The sequence below is a fragment of the Eumetopias jubatus genome, unplaced genomic scaffold (genome assembly GCF_037043125.1).
Source record: "Eumetopias jubatus isolate StellerSeaLion01/CBP00866 unplaced genomic scaffold, mEumJub1_p1.0 scaffold_6, whole genome shotgun sequence".
Lineage (NCBI taxonomy): Eukaryota > Metazoa > Chordata > Mammalia > Carnivora > Otariidae > Eumetopias > Eumetopias jubatus.
In genome coordinates, this window is record NW_028274812.1 from 84,645,797 (window position 1) to 84,656,083 (window position 10,287).

Genomic DNA, 10,287 nt, shown 5'->3' on the forward strand with positions numbered 1-10,287 from the left:
CATGATAGACTATGGACTCTGAAAAACAAACTGAGGGTTCTAGAGGGGATGGGGGTGGGGGGATGAGTTAACCTGGTGATGGGTATTAAAGAGGGCACGTTCTGCATGGAGCACTGGGTGTTATACACAAACAATGGATCGTGGAACACCACATCAAAAACTAATGATATAATGTATGGTGATTAACATACCATAATAAATTTAAAAAAAAGAAAAGAAAAACAAGGAAAGTCTGAGAAACCATGAGAGTCAAGAGGAGCCTAAGGAGATATGATGACTATATGTCACATAAGATCCTCAGTGGAACAGAAAAAGGACATTGGGTAAAAAGGAAATCTGAATCAAGTCTGGACTTTATTTAATAATAATGTGTTAATATTGGTTCATTAATTGTAACAAATGTACCATACTAATACCGTCAGAAGTTAATAAGAAGGGAAACTAGGTGTAGGGTATGTGAGAACTCTCTATACTATTGTAATTTTTCTGTAAAAATAATTTTTCTGTTCTAAAAATAAAGGATCTTTACCTCACATTCATCCAAGTGGAGAGGGGTGAAATGCAATCACCAAACACCAAACAATGGCCTTTCAATAGATTCTCTCCCCACCCCCACCCCAGTGGAGAAATTAATCAACACCTGTGATCCATCAAAATGATAATGCATGCCTTCTTCCATGCCTTCTTCATGGGGAGAATGAATAAAGTGTGTGGCTGGAGGCAGGACTGTTAATGTGTGGAGGCTGCTACGCATGGCTATACGAGGAGCACCCCACCATCAGGTGCCCTCTCCACATCACCTGTCCTGGCAGCACCAAAATACTACTGCTTTTTCCAAGTTTCATGATATTTTGCCACAGGTTTTAACCCCCTAAAAGATCACACATTTTTTACTTTCCGCAATGACTTTGAACTCAGCTAATTTTTGTACTTTATGATTAACCATTCAGAAAGGGTCTGTCCTTGCTCTTAGATTTTTATTTCACACCTCAAATCCTCAAATATTTGGGTTTATACCACCTGACCTGTTCGAGTTTCTTTTTTCCCAGAATTGTTATGCTGTAAGATTCTTCCTCCTTTACAATGGTCCGTCTCTTTACTGAGTTATCCTCTGTCTTCAATTCTTCCTTGTCCTTGACTAATTTAAATTATGAAACAAATCCACAACGTTTCAAAAGAATCTTTTCCCATCAGCCAAGATTATTCACCAGCCAAGAAAGCCCTGGGGTAACAAGGTTACCTATTAAATCTTAATGAAGATCAGTAAGATCTAGAATTTGCTTCCTTCTCTTGGGTAACTTATAAATGTAGCAATAATATTGTGTATCCTAAATTCATTACCAGTTATGGGCATATTAGATATTTTATTTTGGAATGTGTTGCATATTGGTTTACAGAAAAAGAATTCCAAAGCCTGCCATCAAATTCCTCCTCTATGTCACTTGGCAATGAGGCACTAAAAACAATTGCAACAGCTGGATATATCCTGCGATCACGAGCCATATACTTTATATAGAACTGAGAGTTTCAAAAGTTTGAAGCAGTTAAATCAACCAACCTTTAAATAAGTTAAAAATAAAGTTGTTTAAACTGTGAACCGAAATCAAAATTTCGATTAGAGAAAGCAACATGAATAAGTTTGATCTGTGACCCTAACTTAAAGAAACCCATCTGTTAATGATATCAATCAAAAGTAGTACAATGGCATATGATTCCACTCATAAATGGAATTTAAAAAAAAGAATATATAAACTAAAAGCAGAATCATAACTCTAAATACAGAGAACAAACGGATGGTTGACAGAGGGGAGAGAAGGGTTGGGCAAAACAGGGAAAGGGGAAAGGGCCTCCAGTTATGGAATAAGTAAAGTCATGGGAATAAAAAGTCATGGGAATAAAAAGAGGATAAGGAATACAGTTAATGATATTGTAGTAGTGATTAATGGGACAGATGGTAACTACACTTGTGGTGAACGTAGCATAATGCATGAAGTTGTTAAACCACGAAGTTATACACCTGATACCAATGTAACATTGCATATCAACTATATTCAAATAAGAAAAATTTTTAAAAAATCAAAGTAGATGGCTCAAGCCATCCAAGATGCTGAAAGGAAAGAAGGCTTAGGGGAAGAAGGTGGCCCCAATCCCTGCTATCGTAAAGGAACAGGAGACCAAGAAGGTGGTCAATCCCCTGTTTGAGAAAAGGCCCAAGAAATCTGGCATCAGACAGGACATCCAGCCCAAAAGCAACCTCATCCTCATCTGATTTGTCCAGTGGCCCCGCTGCATCTGGCTGCAGTGGCAAAGGGCTATTCTCTATATAAGTCAAAAAGTGCCTCCCGTGATTAACCAGTTCTCCCAGGCCCTGGACCACCAAACAGTGACACAACTGCTTGAGCTGTCCCACAAATACAACCAAGAGAAGAAGCAGAGATTGTTGCCCCAGGCTGAGAAGAAAGCTGCTGGCAAATGGGATGTCCCCACCAAGAGGCCGCCTGTCCTTCGAGCTGGGGTTAATACTGTTACCACCTTTGTGGAAAACAAGAAGGCTCAGCTGGTAGTTATTGCACACGCTGTGGATCCCCTTGAGCTGGCTGTCTTCCTGCCTGTCCTGTGTTCAAAGATGGGGGTTCCCTACTGCCTTATCAAGGGGAAGACCAGGCTGGAGTGTCTGGTTCACAGGAAGACGTGAACCACTGTCACCTTAAGGTTAACAGGTTAACTTGGAAGACAAAGGAACTCTGACTAAGCAGGTAGAAGCTATCAGGACCAAATACAGTGACAGATATAATGAGATCTGCTATCACTGGGGAGGCAGTGTTCTAAGTCCAAAGGCGGTGGCTCACATTGCCAAGTTGGAAAAGGCAAGGGCTAAGGAACTGGCCACCAAATTGGGCTAATTGTATGCTGTTGAATTTTCTGTACACAAAAGTCATAAAAGGTTCTCTTTCAAAGATCAAAGTAGCACAAAAAAGACACTTTTTTCTTTCTTTCTTTTTTTTGTGAAAACAGACAAACCAAGATTGCTTATTTGAAATAGATGGGTTTCTAGTCATTCTTTGAAAATTTCTTTTAGTTCAATTTTCCAAAAATTAGTAACAAAAATGTGTAAGATATATCTGTGACAACCTCTAACTTCATGATCTTTGTTTTTGAAAGATTACAAATAATCTACTATTATCAACAGATATATTACCTATCTATCTATCTATCATCTATCTATCTATCTATCATCTATCTATCTATCTATCTATCTATCTATCTATCTATCTATCATCTATCTATCTCCTTGAGGGTCTTTTCTTTTTTTTCTAAGTAGATATTCACTAATTTACATTGAAATATATATGTGCTAATAATTTCTAAAGGAATCTCCGTGCATGGCTGAAAGGAGGAATTTTAACCAAGGTTGCTGTAAGAGAGAATCTTAAAAGAGGATAATGAGAAAAATATATCCTTCATTTGTTCAAAGACACTTGAGTGCCTACTCTCTGCTGATGCTCTCCTAAGCAGAATAGGGGGTGGAAAAACAAAACAAAACAAAACATGATCTGGACTTCAAGTAGCTTATCAGTAATTAAAGATGTAAGGTGTACATATGAGGTATACTAGACACTAAGTAGGAAGCAAAAGATATAATGAGTGACAATTGAAACATCTGGGACTTAAAGAGAGGTAGAGATCACTTCCATTTGAGAATGTTCTAGAGACTGCTCATAAATAGAGTGAAGATAATTAGCATAGCTAAGTTAATAATTACCTAAATGGGTTGAAGGGAAAATAGAGTGGCAGTGATCAAAACTGATTCTCTGGATCCTGTCAGAATCTTATTAAAACTGTGTCAGAAGAAATATGACAGGGAGCCCATGACTAAAAGACACCTGCTTATGTGGCTATGATTTGCAAATTAATCAGTCTTGACAATCTGATCACTGTGATTCCTAAGAGTTTTGTATTAGTTTCATTTAGCAATTTTATGTTTGTAAATTGTCAATTATTTTTAATTTTTAAAGAAGCTCTTTCTCTAAATTATGCAGCCTTTATGCCAAAAATTTTGAAACATTCAGGTTGTTCAGTCATGGCTGCAAAACAACTACCATGAAACAACTACCATGAAATCAAAGGATCTGCGATAAAATATTTAGCTAGAAATTTAAAAGCCTAGTTAATATTTAACCCAAAAACTTATATAATAAAAATGGTGATAATGAATGTGACTCATGATAACCATTAGAGTTGTATAAAATTAAATTAATGATGGTTTTAAAACATGAAATAATCATTTCAAGGGAAGAAAATTAGTTTCATGTGACCATATGCTTCAAACTGAGAATAGATTTAGAAGCCATCAAAAGGCACCAAAATAATACAGAGACAAAGTATCTTCTTGTTATATTTGACTGTTACCAAACACTCAGAGATCCTCCACTGCTTAAGGGTGATTGCCTTCCCACATTTCTCAGTATGGGATACAAGCTGTCCCCAACACTCTTGTCCCTGCTTGCTTTTCTAGTGTCCAACATACCCAATCCCTGCTTTAACAAAGTTACTTTCTTTTCTTAAAAATTGCAAAGGGCCTTCCCATGTCTTGACTTTTGCTGCTACAGTATAAACCCTTCTCCACATCTCTGGATGGAATAAGCCCATTGAGATCCAATAAACATACCACTTCTTTAATGAAGTAAAATAGTCTCAGCTACAACAGGCTTAAACTTGACTAGACATTGCACAGATTTATGGAGAGCACTGGAAAGAACGTGGACAACATCTCAAACCATGGAATACTTAGAAAACAACTACCACGTGTACTTTATCCCCGAAACAATGGATCAGAAGAAAAGGAAAGCAGATGGAATAAGGAAGAACAGAGAAACTGTACTAGGTCAGTGTGTGTGTGTGTGTGTGTGTGTGTGTGTGTGTGTGTGTGTGTGTGTGCGTGCACGTGCATATACACGTGTGCGGGGGCTGGGGGTAGCGCATGGAAGGAGAACAAAGATGCAAGGTGTTACCAGGAATCCTATTCAGGGATGTTGTAAATTTAGACTTGGTTCCAACGGAGATCAGTATTTTTTCATGTTTACTTGTAAGAGTTAAGCAAGATGTGAAGAGCAGGGCTTGCTGTCCAGGAAGGACTTCGACACTAAAAAGAATAAACAAAATGCTGGCCTAGTTACATAGACTAGGCCAACAGAGATGGAGGCACACGGGTTTCTTCTGAAATCCAAAATAGCAGGCCTGTGGCAGTGAAACAAACCACTGACCAACTCAATTATGCCAGTCCCTTCCCTCCTTATTTTCACATAATAGACAGTAAAACAAATTAACAGAAAAAACAAAGATCAAGAACAACACAGAAGGCTTGTTTTGGTTATCATAAACTATCAAAACTATCAATATGATTATCATCATGAGAAATACAGTCACCTCAGCACAGGACTTTTTCATGAGGCAAGAATGATTCATCTAATCTGGAGAAGATGTATGTATTTTTTTTATAATATCTGTTTGTTGTTTATATGTTAATAAATGTTCATAACTCTGAATCTGTTCGTGCCAAAAAGATATTCAAAGTTCTTAAGTGAAAGTTTGAAATAATGAAAGTATGTATTGACTTACCAGATTCCCACTGATTTTAAAAAGGTAGGATACTTACAGTGCTCAGGATGTTTTATTTATTAATTAATTAATTTATTTATTTCAAAGATTTATTTATTTGTCAGAGAGAGAGAGAGAGAGAATAAGCAGGGGAAGCAACAGGCAGAGGGAGAAGCAGGCTCCCCACCAAGCAAAGAGCCTGATGTGGGGGCTCGATCCCAGGACCCCGAGATCATGACCTGAGTCAAAGACAGATGCTTAACCAACTGAGCCACCCAGGCGTCCCACTCAGGATGTTTTATAATTAGCTTACTGTTAATTTGAAAATTGGAAATCTAATATTGTGAGGTATTCCAAATTTACAATGCTTTTATTTTACTCCAAGGTATTAGAAACTAAAATCAGTAACAATTGTTTGGTAAATATAAATAGACCTTGGTATTACTTAGTGTTTCTTTGTATACAGTTTTCAATTATCTAATTCAACAACTCATGTTTTCTCTCTAATGTGGAAAGATTAGATGTGGAGGAGTGTCTACACCGCAGGCAGTTCATGTTAGTCTTCTAATTAATATATGATATTACATAAAAATTTTTAAATTGAGAATTTTTAAAGGCTCTATATGACTAAGTTTATTATTTTAATGAAACATATTGAGATACAATTCACATGTCATAAAATTCACCATTTTAAATTGTCCTATTCAGTGATTTTTAGTATATTCATACAGTTGTACAATAATTACCACTCTGCAATTCTAGAACATTTTCATTACCCCAGAATGAAACCACACCTTAATTAGCAGTCACTCCCCATCTTTTCTTCCCTAGAGCCCCTGGGAACCACAAATCTACTCTGTCTCTATGGATTTGCCTATTCTGGACATTTAAAATAAAGGAATTAATTATATAATTGAGGACTTTTGTGTTTGACTGCTTTGATTTAGCATAATATTTCATGATTCATCTGCATTGTAGCTTGAATTAGTACTTCATTAATTTTCATGGCCAAATAATATTCCAATGTTTGGATATATTACATTTTGCTTATCCATTAATTGATGGACGTTTGGATTATTTCCACATTTGGCTATCATAAATAATGTTACTATGAACATTTGTGTACAAATTTTTGTGTGGGCATGTTTTTAATTCTCTTGGGTATATACCTAGAAGTGTAAGTGCTGGGTCTATGGTAACTCTGTTCCACTTTTTGAAGAACTGCCAAATTATTTTCCAAAGTGGCTCCACCATTTCACATTCCCACAAATGATGTATGGGGGGTTCCAATTTCTCCAAATACTTGTCAATACTTGTTATGGTCCCATCTTTTTTATTCTAGCCTTCCTAGTGAGTGTGAAGTGGTATCTCCTTATGGCTTTTATTTGCTTTTCCCTAAAAAGTAATGACAGTAAGAAACTTTTCATTTGCTTCTTGGCCATTTGTATAGTATCTTCTTTGGAGAGATGTCTCTTCAAACACCTCGCCCATTTTTTAGTTGGGTTATTACTATTTCATTGTTAAATTGTGAGAGTTCTTTATATATTCTGAATATCAGTCCCTCAACAGATATGACTTACAAATATTGTCTCCAGTTCTGTGGGTTATCTTTTCAAATACTTGATAGTATCCTTAGAATCACAAATGTTTTAATTTTGATGAATTCCAATATATCTACTTTTTCTTTTGTCATTGTAAGTTGATATAGTATCTATGAAACCATTGCCTAATCCAAGATCACAAATCCTATGCTTTCCTCAAATGGCTCATAGCCTGATCTCTTACATTTAGGGCTATGATCATTTTTTAGTTCATTTTTGTGTATGATGAGGTAGGGGGAAGGTACGGATCCAAATTCATTCTTTTGCACACATATATTCACTTGTTTCAGCACCATTGTTGAAAAGACTATTCTTTTCCCAATTCAATTATCTTGACACTCTTGTTTTGAAAACCAGTTGACCATAAATGTAAACGTTTATTTCTGGACTTTAAATTCCATTCTGTTGATCTTGATTTCTATATGTTAGTACCACACTGGCTTGATTACTGTAGCTTTATAATAAGTTTTGAAATGGAAATTGTGAGTCCTCTGACACTATTCTTTTTCAAGATTGTTTCTACTATTCTGGGTCCTTTGCATATCTATATGAATTTTAAAGCTTATGAACAAAATTTAAAAGCTTTTTGTACATTCTTCGTGGTTCCCTATGTAGATAATCATGCCATTTGCAAATAAGAACAATAAGAACAATTTTATTTCTTCCTTTCTGATTCATATGTCTTTTATTTCATTTTTTTGCCTTACTGCACTGGCCAGAACTTCCAGTATTATGTTGAATGAGTGTGGTAATATGAACATCTTACCTTCTTCCTAATTTTAGGGGGAAAGCATCCAGTCTCACCATTAAGTATAATGATAGTTGTAGGGTTTTTTTAAAATAGATATTCTTTATCAAGACGAGGAAATTCTCCTCCGTGCCTTTTTTTTTTTTAACTGCGAATTTTGTCATAAATATGTGTTGAATTTTGTCAAATGCTTTTACTGGATTGATTGATATGATCATGTGATTCTTCTTCTGTTACTATGATAGACTACATTGATTGGTTAATTCTTGAATATTGAAGCTGTCTTGCATATCTGGAATAAACCCCTCTTGTTTACGGTGAATAATTCTTATTACAAACTATTTTATTAATATTATATACTATATGTTGCTGAATTCTACTTTTATATTTTAAGAACTTTTACTTCTATTCATAAGGGACATTGATCTATATTCTTTTTTTGTACTGTTTGTCTCTTTTAGATATTAGGGTAATGTTAGCTTTATAAGAAGAGTTGGGAAGTGTTCCCTTCTCTGTTTTCTGAAACAGATTGTGTAGAATTGATGTTAATTACTTTTTAAACATTTGGTAGAATTCACCTGTGAAAACATCTGGGCCCAGAGATTTCTCCGTTGAGAGTTTTAAAATTATAAATTCAATTTCCTTAATATTATAGAATTATTATTGTTTTAGTGTTTTTATTTTATTTGTGTTTATGGATGTGTACATCTATATATTTTAATTTTTAATCTTTTTTTTTAACTTTAAAATAAGAAAGTTACTGATCTGACTCCATGGTTTCCACTTTCTTCTCTAGGAGGTGTGGCAGTGTTCTGGGCCTCCACTCTGCCTAGTTGTTCAATCTCCTACCCTCTGGAAGTTCTGACACTCTGAGTTTCTACCTTCACCAATGAATATAGGTAAACTTCTCCCATCCAACTTTTTATTTTACTCCAAATCGCCACTCCCACTACTAGAATGTCTCCTCTCTTCTGAAAGGTATACTCATATTCCATATTATTAAGGGTTGGCTTCTGCCTCTCTTGGCTGGCTTTATGTTTTTGGTCAAATATTTTCCCTATTTGTTTTCTTAAAAGAGAGAGAGAGAGAGAGGTCTAACTAGGTAATAACTAAGTCTTTTATAGCTTCCGAATTATGTTATGCAATGTTTCTAAATACAAAACTCACTATCTTTACTTTGGAGTCAACACCTCTCATTCTGTTATGGGCATAATAACCCAAGCTAGAAAACTTTCAGTTGTTTGATTTTCTCCCCCTCCTTTTACCCTCTGTATCAAATGTGTCATCATCACTTTCTAATCATCTTTTGAAGGGCTCACTGGTCTCTTCCCTATGGTTGGATATATCATTTAGTTCCTTCCACTATTTTCTTTTCTCTTTCTTGCTTTTTTTTTCTCTTTCAGGAATGTCCTAACCCTTCCTTCTGTTATACAAATCCCATTCCTATGGAATCTTATTTGTACCTATGAAATAATATTGTATTTTATCATACAAGTATGCACACATTACATAAATATATATATACACATTTAATGCAAATATTATAAATATATATTAAACAGATATACTAGAAGTCATTAGTGTACTTTCCTTCAAATGTTTCACCTTAAAAATCATACATTTATGTTAAGGTAACTCTATACTGGTAATGCCTTTATTGGAATTGCTCTCAGATGCTTGGGCATATATATATAATTTTAACATTTTCAGGGTGAGAAATGTAATTTCAAGACAGTTAAAAGCCAGTAAAAGTTAAGTCAATCAAACTAGCCAATAGTATCTTCGTGTTTAAAAAAAGTGTTAGCAAGAAACAGGTATTCTTATGTGGTTTTGTAATTCTTTTGAATGTATAAATTATATTTTATATTTTAATCACCCCAACCTGCCACACATTTTTCAAAAGTAATTATCTTGTATGTTGTCTTCTCGAAAATCACAGAATGTAAACTCTCCAAGGACAGATTTTCTGCCTCACACATTCAGATCCTTCACAATGCCTAACAACTGTATTCTTGATAAGATAGCCAGAGTGGACTCACTGACAGATGTCAGTACAATCTGTACATTGCTTCAGTGTATAATTCAGGAATTAGAGAGATGGCCCTCATAAAGGAAATAACTCTTTATTTTGTTACGAGGTTTACATAATGATTTTGCATTATAAAAGATAAAACTCTTTAAAGGACAAAGCCAAAAGCAATTTAAAAAAATTAAACGGTAAACTGCATTTGTAGAATTGCTTTTGAATACTGGGATATACATGAAATGAATTAATGGAAAATACTGAAATGATAGGTTTAATATTATGGTCCCAAGAGCTGTTATGATACAAGTAAAACT

The 10,287-nt window shown here is 35.0% G+C and overlaps 1 pseudogene; it reads left to right on the forward strand.

Moving 5' to 3' along the window:
- The first annotated feature begins 2,104 nt into the window (after window positions 1-2,104).
- Window positions 2,105-2,903, forward strand: LOC114204365 (large ribosomal subunit protein eL8 pseudogene; annotated as a pseudogene).
- The last annotated feature ends 7,384 nt before the right edge of the window (window positions 2,904-10,287 follow it).